Source organism: Pygocentrus nattereri, chromosome 18 (assembly GCF_015220715.1).
Source record: "Pygocentrus nattereri isolate fPygNat1 chromosome 18, fPygNat1.pri, whole genome shotgun sequence".
In the NCBI taxonomy this organism is placed as follows: domain Eukaryota; kingdom Metazoa; phylum Chordata; class Actinopteri; order Characiformes; family Serrasalmidae; genus Pygocentrus; species Pygocentrus nattereri.
In genome coordinates, this window is record NC_051228.1 from 33,102,695 (window position 1) to 33,117,288 (window position 14,594).

The 14,594-nt window shown below is 40.5% G+C and overlaps 1 protein-coding gene across 1 annotated transcript in view; it reads right to left on the reverse strand.

Moving 5' to 3' along the window:
- Nucleotides 1-14,594, reverse strand: part of opcml (opioid binding protein/cell adhesion molecule-like) — a 354,110-nt gene that overhangs the window by 182,063 nt on the left and 157,453 nt on the right. The gene's annotated exons all lie outside the window — the stretch shown is intronic.

Here is a 14,594-nt window from a genome sequence, read left to right on the forward strand (position 1 = left end):
CAGCATCAGAGCTATGATGCTAATGTTGCTACCAAACACTACAAGTCGTGAAATATTTTCCATAAATACATACTAAACCAAATCAAACCTGCATGGGTTTCCACTCGCACCAGCTGCAATCCATCAGCCACATGTTTGGTCTAGAACTGGAGCTGCTAGGCTATCGGTGCTAACAGCGCTAGTCACCAAGCATTTCCACGAATACATGCTTATCTTCATAAACTTGCGTCAGATTGCATTGGGGGCAGTTGTGGGCTTTAGATTAGGGAACCAGCCCTGTGACTGGAAGGTCACCGGTTCGATCCCCAGAGCCATCAGTACGTGACTGAGGTGTCCTTGAGCAAGACACCTAACCTCCAACTGCTCCCTAGGCGCTGTGGATAGGGCTGCCCACCGCTCCGGGCAAGTGTTCTCACTGCCCCTAGTGTGTGTGTGTGTGTGCTCACTAGTGTGTTTGTGGTGCTTCGTTTTATGGATGGGTTAAATGCAGAGGTGAAATTTCCCTGTTGTGGGACTCATAAGGGTCACTTAGACTTGGTAAGCTTGTTTAAAACAAGCAAAAGTAAAATGGCACGAACCTTATTTACATATTAAAGTAAAACCGGAAGTACATTATAGTCCGCAGAAAGACTTCAGATACTGTTGCACCTTCAAACTTTGGGAGGTTGGAGAGCAAGAGCACGCTGTAGGGGTGAGCGGGGCCAAAAACAGTTTTTTTGTGAAATAATTATAAGAATATTTAAACTGGAATAATCATATACAAGCAATAAACATCATATACAATTTATACAAGCAACGTTTACATCTATGCTGAAAATGAACACTTGAACTGTTTCTGGCTCCTACCGTTCATGTACAATTCCATCCAAAATGAGAAGAAGTGCAATGTTCCAGTTTACCCCATGGGTGGGTTGAATTGCAACAGACTTTACACTTAAACTTTACACCATAACACTTTAACACTAGAAAAGTCTGATGAATTAGCGCAAACAAAGTTTATTCAATATTAATGTTATAAGAAACAAATATATTTTCCAATCATACTTCATCATATATTATCTTTCCATAAGAGACAGACAGCTCAATTGAAAGACACCCATGCGCAGTGCTATAGGCCAGGTTTAGGGGGGCTTTAGCCTTCCTTAAATATTACTTAGCCCCCCATCCCCTACCTAAGTAAATGTATATTACTAATCCAAACCATCTATAGTTTATTCAAAATCACAGTATACTGTAATAGCAGGGCACGACCTGGGAGAAGCGCTGCTTTTGCTCTAATGCAGTGGTGCCTCTGCTGTACTGCCAGAGATTGACTAAAGTAATGTTCAGCCAATCATATCTGACTTCATGGGGGGTGGAGGGGGGGCTCTGCTAATGCACTGCAAAGTAATCAGTAACGGAACTGAAGGCAGGGATTTTCACTAAAATAAACACTAGACCTACAAAATCTATAATATACAGAGTGAAAGAGTGTAAAACAGAGTGAATATATCCAGCTACAATATGGATTTATGGTCAGTATAGCTGGATATCTGTTTTTTTTTTTTTTGCTTGGTTGCTGAACTCTGGCTAGCTAACTTTAGTTTAACTTTGGGTTTAAGTGACATAAAGAAGTTAGACTAACACTAACAGCTAACTAGCTGACAAGCAAACTAGGTTAACCTTACGTCATGTCGAGTGTGAATGAATAAGAGAGATAGAAATAATGTTACTGACAGCGCTTTATATCTGTTTTTAGATTTCTCTCCAGCTATTGGAAACATTGACGCCAGTATTTGCCATATATTGTTGTTTACAGTAAGTTAATGTCAGTGAAAAGGTCGAGGCTGAAATTGTTTCCTATTCGCCAGGTTCTCTTTTGAGTTTTCCCGCTGAGTGTAACTGCTGCAGCATTTAAGGTGGAACTGGAAAATTCAAACAAGAAGCTAATTCAGCTTCGTGTGAAGAGGTCATCATAGCAGTTTTACATCTCGCAATGTGGAGTGCTGGTAACTAAGAGGCAGCAGCTCCATTGAAGGCTAGTCAGATGAGATTTTTACCAGTTAAAACAAAATAAAAAGTAATAGATTGACTATTATCAACTTGAGTCCTTGTAAATCTGAGTTTAATAAAGTGAATATATTTCTAAACACAGGAAGAGAGAGAGAGAAAGAAGCTGAAGGAGACTGACAGGACTGAAGTGGCAGATCTGATGGGGGTTAGTGGTCAAAAAGAAAGTGAGGGTGAGCTGTATAAGCTTTTGGTTAAAAGTAATACCGGATTTAATTAAACTTGACTGAGAAAGTATAATATTTTTTTTACCATGACCGTGAAATTCTGTCACCAGCGTATTAAACCTGCCTACAGAGCAAAATCATGCCTTTTCTAATGGCCCCAAGACTGAACTGATATATAACCTGTGTGTTTGAACAACTAGGACCTTGCAGCTTATCTAAGAGAGAGGAGAGAGCATTGCATGACTTTGCTTGATCTGTGCCTGTTGTAAACAGGTGGATATAGTGTTTGTTGTAGTGGCTCTGTGCTTAATACAAACTATAAAGAGGCAGACCTACTGTGTGCTAATTTGACCAACTAGCCAAGGCTGATGCACTTGACATTTTCTGGCTCTTGCTATTATAAAAGTGCATTATAAACATCTTGGGGTAAAAACATCTCCAAGTGGACAATACCCCCAGACCCCCTGGCACAGGCTTAGCCCTCCTAAGAAAGTCTAGTCACGCCCCGGACACACACACACACACACACACACACACACACACACACACACACACACACACACACACACACACACACATCAAATTAAATATGAAAACTGAGATGAGACTGTGTGTCAAATAGTTTGAACAGCAAATAAAAACATCACATGTCTGTAAAATATGGAACACTATTTCTGAATAATTACAGTTGTTAATGGCAGGTTCATTGATGTACTTATTTTAAACCAAAATACGAACATCAGAAAGATGCTAATAAAGTAGAAGAAAATCCCTGTTTGTGTGTAAACGTGTAAACATATGGAACAAAAAGAGGTAACACTTTATTTGGACTGTCCACTTTAGATGCTTTGTAGATCCTTAATTTACTTTCAAGATACATTCAACTAAATACCTACTCAACTGACCATAGTTGTCTTTAACTCTAAACCTGGCTCCAATCCTAACCCTAACCTTGACCTCAACCCAAAACCTAGTCCTAATCCTGAACCAAATCCTAACTCCACCTCTGCTTAGAATCAACTGAGTTTCAACAGATAACGATTAACGATTTTAACATCTGTAGACATTCTATAGTGGACTGATGTGGACTGTCCAAATAAAGTGAGACCCAAAAAAACAAAAATGACTTTGGCTGCGTTCACATTACCAGGTTGAAGTGGCACAAATCCGACTTTTTGCCCTAATGTGACTCAGATCTGATGTTCTCGAAACTGTGGACGCGCAAATCTGATCTTTTCAAATCCGACCTGAGCCACTTTCATATGTGGTCCTAGATCAGATACGTGTTTGAATTGTGGCCATGTGACCTTAATGTGCCCCTCAGATTGGAATTCATGTGCTTTTTTTCCACTGTGTGTGCGCCATCATTCAGCGTTACCATGGCAGCAGCCTTCGTCTCGCTCTAATAATGCAGCTGAGAGCTGATCAGAGTTAATGATCTTCTCAGCGAAGCTCGTTCTGCTCGTTAGTTTGTGCTGATGATGCAGCGATTCATTGACATGACGTTACTGAGTAGGATGTGCGCATGCGGGTCATTTCAGGACCCCGGTTCATTCACAGTAATGACAGATTTGAGTCACTAATCTAAACAAGTGTGAACCTTTGAGTCAGAGAGATCGGATTTGAGCAAAAAATCTGATTTCAGCAATAAGGCTTGTAATGTGAACGTGGCTTTTATTTGGCTTAGGTGGCTTAGTTGTAACACCATATAATAACTAACCCCGCAGTATGGAGGCTGTACTTCAGCCTAACACAGTAATATAATGTCCTAATCTACACAAACAGCTCAGTCACTGAAAAAAACTTTGGCACTGATTAAAACGCTGACAAATTGCTCTGAATTTTTTCAGGAGACCATGGCAAGGAAATGTGGTAATGTTGGATAACAACGTAAAAAGTCTGTTTTATGTTGTCGTCCAGGCTCCCCTACATCACTATACATCACTACATAGTACATAGTATTAGCAGAGTACTACCTAAGGCTTACTTAGTGTAAGAGACTTAGAAGTTCCATATCGATTATTGATAAACCTGCAACAGTCAGCTGTTGCATTCCATTTTGGAAAAAAACTGAACAAAGCAAGAGAGACAGTCAGTAAAGTTATCGCGCAAAATCTCAGGGAGTGTGGTGATTGTTTTTCACCCGAAGATTCCCAGCGGGACAAGTTTTCACAGATGACACCTCAAAGAGGTGAGCTAAGCACTTTTACTTTATCTGCATCTTTATTGTGTACACTTACTGTCATGCCATATGTAGCTACCTGGGAGGTCCAGGGAATCCATGGTGGGTCCAGCATCCAAAATGTCTTCAAAAGTTAATACGGCTGAGGCTCATTTTTGCAGCAAATGTGGGCTTGTATTCATAAAGCACACTCGCTTAGCTTCTCTCAGTACGTTAACCTGCGGTGTGTCAATGTTGTGAATTACCTGAGCTCCATGATTGGTCTTAATTCATAATGATACCAAATTGTGCTCAGGAAGGAGGCCATTCTGGTTATCCTAGATAAGGGGTGTCAGACTCAACCATTAAAAGGCCCTTATTAAGAATCTCAACAAATCTGTGGGCCAGAGAACGACTGTTTTTTTGTCATTTGAAATACAACATGAATACTTGAAGCATTAAAAATTGAAATGCCTGCAGAAGCTCAGTCTTTTAAACTACTGTGTGTTTCTTACTATTTGCTTAAGCTGAATGCCCGGCATCTTTCATCTGCTGCAAGTTCATGTATGCTTGGTCTCTGAGCTGCTGAGCTGACGTTAAGGGTTTATTGTGGTTGAACTGCAGCTGAAATGTGGCAAGTGTGTTTGGTGATATAACTGGTGTGGACTTGTGGTGTAACCCCTGCCCCATAGATTGTTGTTGGGGTAGGAGAGTCAGAGCACACCTTATGCTGCAGTGCATGCTGGGGGCTGTAGTGCAGCGTGTTGTAAACTGGTCATTTTAACTATTTTTATAGGCCAGATAGGGTTGTGTTATGGACCTGATTTGGCCCATGGGTCTTGTCTTTGACACATGGGTCCTAGATGGATGCCGCTCATTTTTGCTACACGGATAGGTCACAGTGAGCCATACTGTGCTCTAAACCACATCAATGCATGGATTAAGACCTGGATGCAGTTTGCGTGAGTTGAGAGATGGTTTGGGGATGTGTTTACTGAAACATTTTGGGTGACTATTGACTTCCAGTTCTTGTTAGCCGCATTAGCTTAGCTCCTATTCCAAACGAATAAGCATAATTTTGACATTACACTTGTCCCGGCTGATCGACTGCATTCAGAGTAAGTGGAAACTCATGTAAATTTAGTTCTTTAACTTCTCAGTTTTAAGGATGCAGCATGATTTTCTGTAAGCTATAATAAAATAAACAAAAACATCACCGTGTAGCTAAATATTGGCGGCTGGGGATGTTGATCAGTCTGTGCAGGCTTTAAGAAGACCTGACAGCTGTTTTAACTGGTTGAAAGACATTTTGTAATGGGAACATTGGGGGTGTCTATTGACCTTTAGCGACTTTAACCTTGCAGTGCCAGCGCTGAACTATAGAAGCATATTTTGGACTGATTGGCTGCATCTGGGGTTGTGTGCATTTGATCTTTTGCCATACCATTCTTTTAAAGCAGTTCTCAAGGCAGCTATGATTAAACTTACCGTGCAGCATTGTCCTCAAACTGCTTTACTTGAAAAGAGGTGCTTTGTCTTCTGTATTAAGTATAATTAATAGCTTAGATAAATGCAGAGGGGTACAAGTTGTAACTGGAATAGGCCTATAGAGACACAGTGGAGGCTAAGCTCCTTCTACTATGTCCATGAATTAAAGCTACACTTTAGACAAGATATAGCTGCTATTTTTTCTTTTTTGTTCAAGGATATAAAGGATGTTTTCTGGGACCAAAGCCTCACAGTCCATCTATTCCATAATCTTAACAGCTCCATCTTTCTGTCTAGACTGAAAAACTGAACCTTATCTCCTCTCATGCATATTCAGCTTTGGGAGTGACATGTTTAATGAAGTTACAAAACTTGTTTAGGCCGCCATTAAAGGGAGATTCATGACTGTGAATGATATTAGAACAAAATACCCTCAGTGTTGACTGTTGGATTAACCAAGTTATCTCTTCATTTTCCCAGGTCGTGTCTTTGGAATTATGATGATGAACGTGCCACGGGAAGAAAGCGTGTGATAAGACTTAATTAAAAAAAAAAAATGTGTATGTGTGTGTATATATATATATATATATATATATATATATATATATATATATATATATATATATCCTCCAGTGATGCACCTTGGTCCTTCAGACACTGATTCTAATTCAATGGCTTTTCTAATTAAATCCTTGAGCTGACCCAGGCAAGTCACAGATGCATTCAGTTAATTAGTGATGTTGAAACATGACTTGGAGAAACTAAGCTTGATTAATCAAAAAAACCTTTCATCATTACTCAGCAGGAGCAGAATCTATTGGTCATTCACCCACATTTCTGACATCCTTTGTACTTTTGCGAACAGGTACACACAGCTGCTATAAAGGCATCGGCCTTGTTAGGTTTTAATACTCGCATTCCTTTGCATGTTGTATGAGAGATAAAATGTCAGATCAGTAGCTTCTAAAATACAAGCCTGACAACAATGGCCCATTAATGAATTATCCGTTGATATTCCACAGACACCCCTCTTTCTATCAGTCTGGGTCTGTTGCTCTGGAAAACATCAATGGAGAAGAACTTAAATGCCACAAAATTAAACAGAAACTGTGTGCCGCCTGGCCACTGGGGTCAGTAGGATCACTTTGGCAGACAAAGGTATGCGCAAAAGATATATGCAAGTTATCAGTGGGAAACAACAAGCCATTCACTTCGTCCTCTGGCAGCTGTATGTAACGGAATGCAGACTTCATGTGTGGTCATGATGCTTCAGGCTACTCTGTAATTACAGGGTCTGGAACTATACAGGATCATTTATATCATTCCAGGATTTTCTGACTCTGGTCCAGGAACGCTGCAGGATTGCACAGTTTAATGAATTCTGTACTTTGTTTTGGCTTTAGCCAAAATCCCATTGGTTAAAGGCAGTGATTCTTAAACTTTTTGACCTGAGCGCACAAATGAGAGAAATATTATCAAACTGGGACCGAAGTAGAATTATTACTACACTGAGTTTAGGAAGTGGCTCAGCATGGTTCCTCATTAACAGTGCAGCTTATCCATGGAGAGAGAAGAAGGGATAGTCTCAGCAGGGATGAAATAATGCTTATATATATCGTGTGGATGTTTTCTAATGCAAATCACAAAACAAGACAATAAGGCAATAGAAATAACAAAAAAAAAATTAAAAATCAAAACTCATTGTCATTGTCCGAAATGTTGAGGGGAACTGTGGTAGTTGAGGTAAGATCGGGAAGACTGAGGAAATTCTCAGATAGAACTGCTTGTATGTGGATCAGAAAGGCAAAGCAAAACCCCTATATGACAGCATAGGACCTGCAGGAGGGTTTAGCTGACACCAGGGGTGCTGCTAGGATCTAAAGACTGTGAGTGTGTGTGTGTGTGTGTGTGTGTGTGTGTTTGGGGGGGCGGTTCATTTTGTGTGGAGGAGATGTATTTATTAGATTTATTTATTAAACAATCACAAATTCTCCAATAAGTTCTACCTAGTGCATCTAGTGTACCATCTCCTCACTGTCGTTGTGCTGAGTGTGGAGGGGGATCTCAGGAGAGGGGTCCAACAGATTCTGCGAGTGCTTAGAAATGCTTCATATACTAAGCTGCAGATACAAATCGTGAATACACCACCTGCTTACTGATTGCCTAAATGCATCCCGCTGGCTGGATTAATCTGCATAAACTTTAGGTCTACTTAACTTTTCTGAAACAAACTTGCTGGACCCATCATGTACCATGTGGCTGCGTCTAATGGAACCTACTCTTACTACTGGAAATGAATGGGATCCACAGCAATGCATTGCTGCACTGGACGAATGCAAATCCAGCAGGAGGATAAATAATCTATTGAGCAGAAACAGCAACAAAGTTATTGAAGTTAATGGCAATGAATCCCAGAGCCCCAGGCATTAGAAGCTGCATAGCAAATAAGCTCCATGATAACCAAGCTAGGACTGGACAGCCTTTATATTGAGGCATCTGTGCAACAGAAATCTAGCTGCCTACATAAAAAATATTACTCAGTTATTTATTTATATATATATATATATATATATATATATATATAACTATAATGAATATATATAACTCAGTTAAATATTATTGAAAGACACTGTTAATATGTATGTGTATATTTCCAAAACTTGATCTTGAATTTTTTTTTTGCATGTAAAACGCGGATGCTGTGTAAAAGGCCTTTAAACTCAACCCACATTTCACACTTGGGTGAACCTACTGACACACATTCCTCACCATGTGGTGACCCAACACAAACACTGCCCATAGTTTAAGAAACTCTGGTTAAAGGAATGCCCCAGTATTACAACCTAAGCTTTTTCGGTTTCATCTGTAGCGTATGGTCCATTACAACACACATCCATCCATCTTCTAAGCCGCTTCTCCATCAGGGTCACAGGGATGCTGGAGCCTATCCCAGCAGTCTTCAGGTGGAAGGCAGGATATACCCTGGACAGGTCGCCAGTCCATCGCAGGGCGGGTAGACAGACAGACAGACACTCACACACTCACACCAGGGGCAATGTAGCATGTCCAATTGGCCTGACTGCATGTCTTTGGACTGTGGGAGGAAACCCACACAGACACGGGGAGAACATGCGTGGGAGGAAACCCATGCAGACACAGGGAGAACATGCAAACTCCACACAGAGAGGACCCTGATCACCCAGTCGGGGAATCGAACCCAGGCCCTCCTCGCTGTGAGGCGACTGCGCTACCCACCGCACCACCCTGCCACCCTACAACACACAGTTACCATGATTTATTTTGTAGAACCTAGAAAAGCACAGAAACCTTAAAAACTCCAACTCAAAACTTACTTATAATAGAAGTCAGTAGGCTATTGATGAATTCTGTGAATAAATACATCTTGTATGATGAGACAGATATAATCAAATGTTAAAATATTTTCTTATGAAGGTTTTTGCATTGGAGCAAAAACAGCTCTGGTAACTTTCACTTGGATCAGTATTGTTTTCTGATATCCATTTCACAAGCCTGTGAAATCCCTATTCACACAGCTAAACTGGTGACCACAAATTCTTCCTTCTTTCAAGCATTATTTTTGAAATAATGAATTGTACATATCCATCCATCCATCCATTTTCTAAGCCGCTTCTCCGTCAGGGTCGCAGGGGGGTGCTGGAGCCTATCCCAGCAGTCTTCGGGCGGAAGGCAGGATACACCCTGGATGGGTCGCCAAACCATCGCAGGGCAGACAGACAGACAGACAGACAGACAGACAGACAGACAGACAGTCACTCACACACTCACACCTAGGGGCAATTTAGCACATCCAATTGGCCTGACTGCATGTCTTTGGACTGTGGGAGGAAACCGGAGGAAACCCACGCAGACACGGGGAGAACATGCAAACTCCACACAGAGAGGACCCCGGTTGCCCGGCCAGGGAATCGAACCCAGGCCCTCCTCGCTGTGAGGCGACAGCGCTACCCACCGCGCCACCGTGCCGCCCCTAAATTGTACATATTTACAGCTTAATTTACAAACAAATAAGAAATTCTATAAACCTAATTCCAAAGAAGTCAGGGCAGTAAACGCTGTGAAACGCTGATAAAAACAGAAAGCTAGCCAATTCTGCTTGACCTGTATAAAAATTCAAATGATACCAAACCACAGTCATTTCTGTTTTACCTTTTTTTATTAACAAAAATAGTTTTTTGAAAATATATGTTCATTCCAAATTTGATGCCTACATCTCACAAGTTGAGACAGGAGCCTGAGTGCCACTGCATTACATCACCTTTTATCAGCACTTAACAGTCATTTGGGGACTGGCGCCACAAACTGATTTAACTTTGAAAGTGGAATTTTTTAGCATTCTTTTGTCAAACAGTTCTTCAGCTGTGCAACTGTACAGATCCTTCATTGTTGTATTTGCACGTTTTCAACGATAAACAGGACTGGACTGTAGGCAGGACAGTCTAGCACCTGTACTTTCTGATTATGCAGCCATGCTGTTGTAACATGGGCAGAGTGTGACTTGGCCTTTTTTAATGTTAAAAAGCATGAATGTCTCTGAAAAAGTTGGTGTCTAAAAGGCAGCATATTTTGCTCAAAAAAATAAATAAATAAAAAATCCAGGTTAGTGATGCCTTTGAACTTTATGCTGATAACAATCTGGATGATCCTTTCCCTCTTTGGCTCAGAGAACACAAGATCCAGTATTTCTATAAACAATTTCAAAGACCGACTCGTCAGATCACAATATCTGTTCACTTCAGTGCATCAGTCCTTTTTGATTAGGCTTAACCCAGAGAAGATGGCAGTGTTTCTGGAAGCTGCTGCGATATGACTTCAGCATAAAGCTTGCATTTGTGTACGCAGTAAGAAACAGTGCTTATTGACAATGGGATGTCAAAGCATATCTGAGCATGTGTGGTTATATTCATCCCAGAAGCATGTTGGCTTTTTAATGCAGTGCCATCTGTGGGGTCAAAGATGACAGGAATTCAGTTGTGATTGATGGACTTGCAATTTACACACAGTGATTTCTCTGGATTCCCTGAATCTTTTGATGATATCATGCACTGTAGGGAGTAAAAAAACTCTGGCAACATTATTTTTTTACTGGTACATTTTTGGCAAAGTGGCAAATCTTGACCAATCCTTGCTCATGATAGACTCAAGCATTTCCTGGATCCTCCTTTTATACTCATTTATGATTGCATCGCTTCTTTTTTAGATGCTTTATGAGCATTTCACAATGTTCCTAGTCTTAGGTTGTCCCTATTCCAACTTAGAATATACTGCAGACATCAATTTTAGAATGAACATGTGTTCAGAAAAAACAATGCATTCCATTTTCCCTGCCATCACAACTTTTTTTTGGAATTGGATTTGTATCAACTGCCCAATGTCTTCTATTACAAGTGAAATGGTAGTCAATGACTTTCCCATCCCTTTCTAAGTGCAGAGAAATGTATTGAAATGATTGTCCATGGTAAGTGACTGTGCAATATAAATGAAGAAGATAGAGATTTGACTGAAAAACACTGGAGTATGTCTTTAATGATCAAGCTGAATCACATGAGTCAGATCTAGGACAATGCTGAAATGTTTTGTGGCCTTCAAAGATGATTAACTTGTCCATATTCTTTCCTTTATTCCCTCCTCCGTTCTACCTATCTGATTATCTTTTGAATTGTACACTTTTCTTTCCCTGCTTTTATTGCTTAATAACTTGGTTCCTTCTCTGTTCCCCATCCTCCTACACTACTGAACAGTTTATTTATGAATTGCTAATTTTCATGACGGGCTGATAAAGAAAACAAAAACATCACCCAGTATGGTCTCCAATACTCGTGAAAATTACCAGTGGAATATCCACATGTTAGGAATTGTCCCAAATATTTATATGTCTAAAGTGTAGCACTTTAGCCTGCTGTGACAGCTGTGGTCTAAATGTGATCTGACATGTCAAATCCTGTGCTCATTATCTATTCATTTCATATCTAATGGTATGATGCTTTATATATATGCACTGCAAATCCACATTTAACCTCAGGGTCGAAAGCAATTTGAAACAGAAACTAGACCATCATCTAGAAATTTCAGTGTCCAAGTCTGCAGTAATTGAAGCTTTGCCTTGCTGCTGGAGTTTGTTATTCTGGAGAGAGTGGGTGCCATCACTTCAAGGTAAATACATTTCACTTTAGACGTACATCGAGTCATTTGCACAGAAATATAATTAATTTAAGCATCTGTGGCTGATTCTGAGCTGAAATCGTTCATTTTGGAGAAAACGCAAGCAATGTTGAAAATGTCAATTATCATTCACGACGGTTAGGCACATCATTTTGAGAGAGACACAGTTGTTAAAGTAGCTGGCTGATGCTTTTGGACACGCTGGAATATCGCACTTAGGGAAATTCATTGCCACAACTGCCAGCAGTCTAGTAGACTTGGCCTTCATCATGTCTAAAATTAGCCATTAAGATCACGGAAGATCAGGAATAATGGGATATCTGTCCATTTGTTAGAACACGGACTTCTTTGGAGATGACTTTACTGCAGTACTCGCCTTGACCAGAGCTTTCAAAGGAGAATTCTTCAGTATGTCTGCCTAATTCAATCATAATCTGATGCAAATGTGTATGAAGCTGCCACATGAGCATTAAGTATGTGCATGTTAATGCGTTAAAGGGAAGGCCACTCAAAAATGTGTGGAGATATTGCATATGCAGCTCATTCCACACCAATCAGGTATAACATTATGACCACCTCCTTGTTTCTATGCTTATTGTCCATTTTATCAGCTCCACTTACTCTATAGCTGCACTTTGTAGTTCTACAGTTACAGACTGTAGTCCATCTGTTTCACTGATACTTGGTTAGCCCCCTTTTACCCTGTTCTTCAGTGGTCAGGACCCCCGTGGACCCTCACAGAGCAGGTACTATTTGGGTGGTGGATCATTCTCAGCACTGCAGTAACACAAGCTCCAACACAAGCTCCAACTGCCCAAGTTCTTCCTGTGTAGACTCAACGATTGCTTTAGATTTTTTATAAAGGCCAACTTCAGATCATCTGACTGAATCTGGTCTACATTTCAATGATTGAATTATGTAAAATCAATCAGTGGAGTTTTACCTTCATTATGAGGAAATTATGAAAACAAATGATGGCTTGGGGCCGGAGACAAGCCGTATCGAAGAGGTAGATCAGAATTATCAAAGCTATAGTCTTCTTTGCGTTTCTTTCTGGATGTGAAAGCTATAAACAATTAACAAGTGAGAGGATAAATATAGATGTCTTTGATCTTTGGTGTTGGTGAAGACCTTTGAAAGTACCTCTGATGACAACGAAAACAAGCACAAGGATCTTTGACTAAATCAAGCCTCATCTCTCATTCAAAGCTCAGATAAGCAAACTGAAGCTTCTTTCGGACAAATTCTGAGAAAAGCCAGCTTATTCAACGAGCCGCTTATGTCTGGAACAGTTGAAGGACAAAGAGGAAGAGGATGACTAGCAAGATGGACGGATGTAATCACAGAAATCGTAAACCGGCCACTCAGAAGTGTGAAGACACAAACAGAAGGCAGAATATTCTGGAGAAAAACTGTCCATGTAGTTGCCAGGAGTTGAAATCAACTTGACGGCGCCTAATAATAATAATCCTCCACTGAAGCTCTTCATGAAACAGTGGCGCCGTGTGACTTCTTTAAAAATGAATCACACGTTTAGAGCCATGTGGCAGGAGAACATTTTCCTCTTGACCTTTTCAAGCCACTGCAGGGCACGGAAAATCTTTTCATTACTGTTCGAAAGAATGAGCCATGAAATATAGAATTATTGAATCTCTTTCAAACCACAACTGATTATGCAGTCTGTTTCTACTACTCCGAATGCCTTCACCCTGATGCAAGTGTGCAACGGCAGCTTGTTACATTGGCCTCCTGCTGTTACTGTCCCCGGGCCACTACCACTCAAACTCCATCTCTACATCGCCTTATATGCTGGCAGTGTTTCACGGCTAAAAAGAACAATTTCACAGTGCAAATGCAGCAATTAACCTAGGCCTTGTGTTCCAAAAAAGATGGCAAAAGTGATATCACTTTAAACATGATGCTTTCCAGGATCAGAGAACAGACTGAAACTGATATTTAAAAGGCCGTCTTCAAGTACAAGCTGAACTCTATTGTTAAGGTAGCACTGTCTCAACCTTCACTATGCACAGCATCTCAGCGTGAAGGAGGCGCTGTAGCAAGGCAAGGCTTGAATGAATTAAGTCAAGGTTTCTGTGAGACTCCAGGAGAATTGGATTTGTATAATATCGATCTGAAGCTCTCAGAATTCAACTCAATGAATTCAATCCGTTCATTAGCCAATAATACCGCTGATTTCTAATGAATGCTCACCCAGCATTCCAGACTTTCAGGTCTTTAGCTCACAGTTCTGCAGTCAAGCTTGAATCACCAGCAGATTTCTTCAACCCCAAAGCCCCCAGATTAAAAGCTGTACTTAAAGCATATGCAACCGCTATTTATCTTAGCATACAAAATCTGTTTTGAAAAGAGTGTACCACTCTCCCTGCGGAGGACAGCTAACCTTGCAGTGAACCACAGCAATCTTACTTTATATAATCACAGCATCTCTACTATACTAATGCTAAGTGTTGTGTCCTTGGGAATGCATTTCGCTTCATTGGAACAGCAGAAAAACACAGAGTTATATG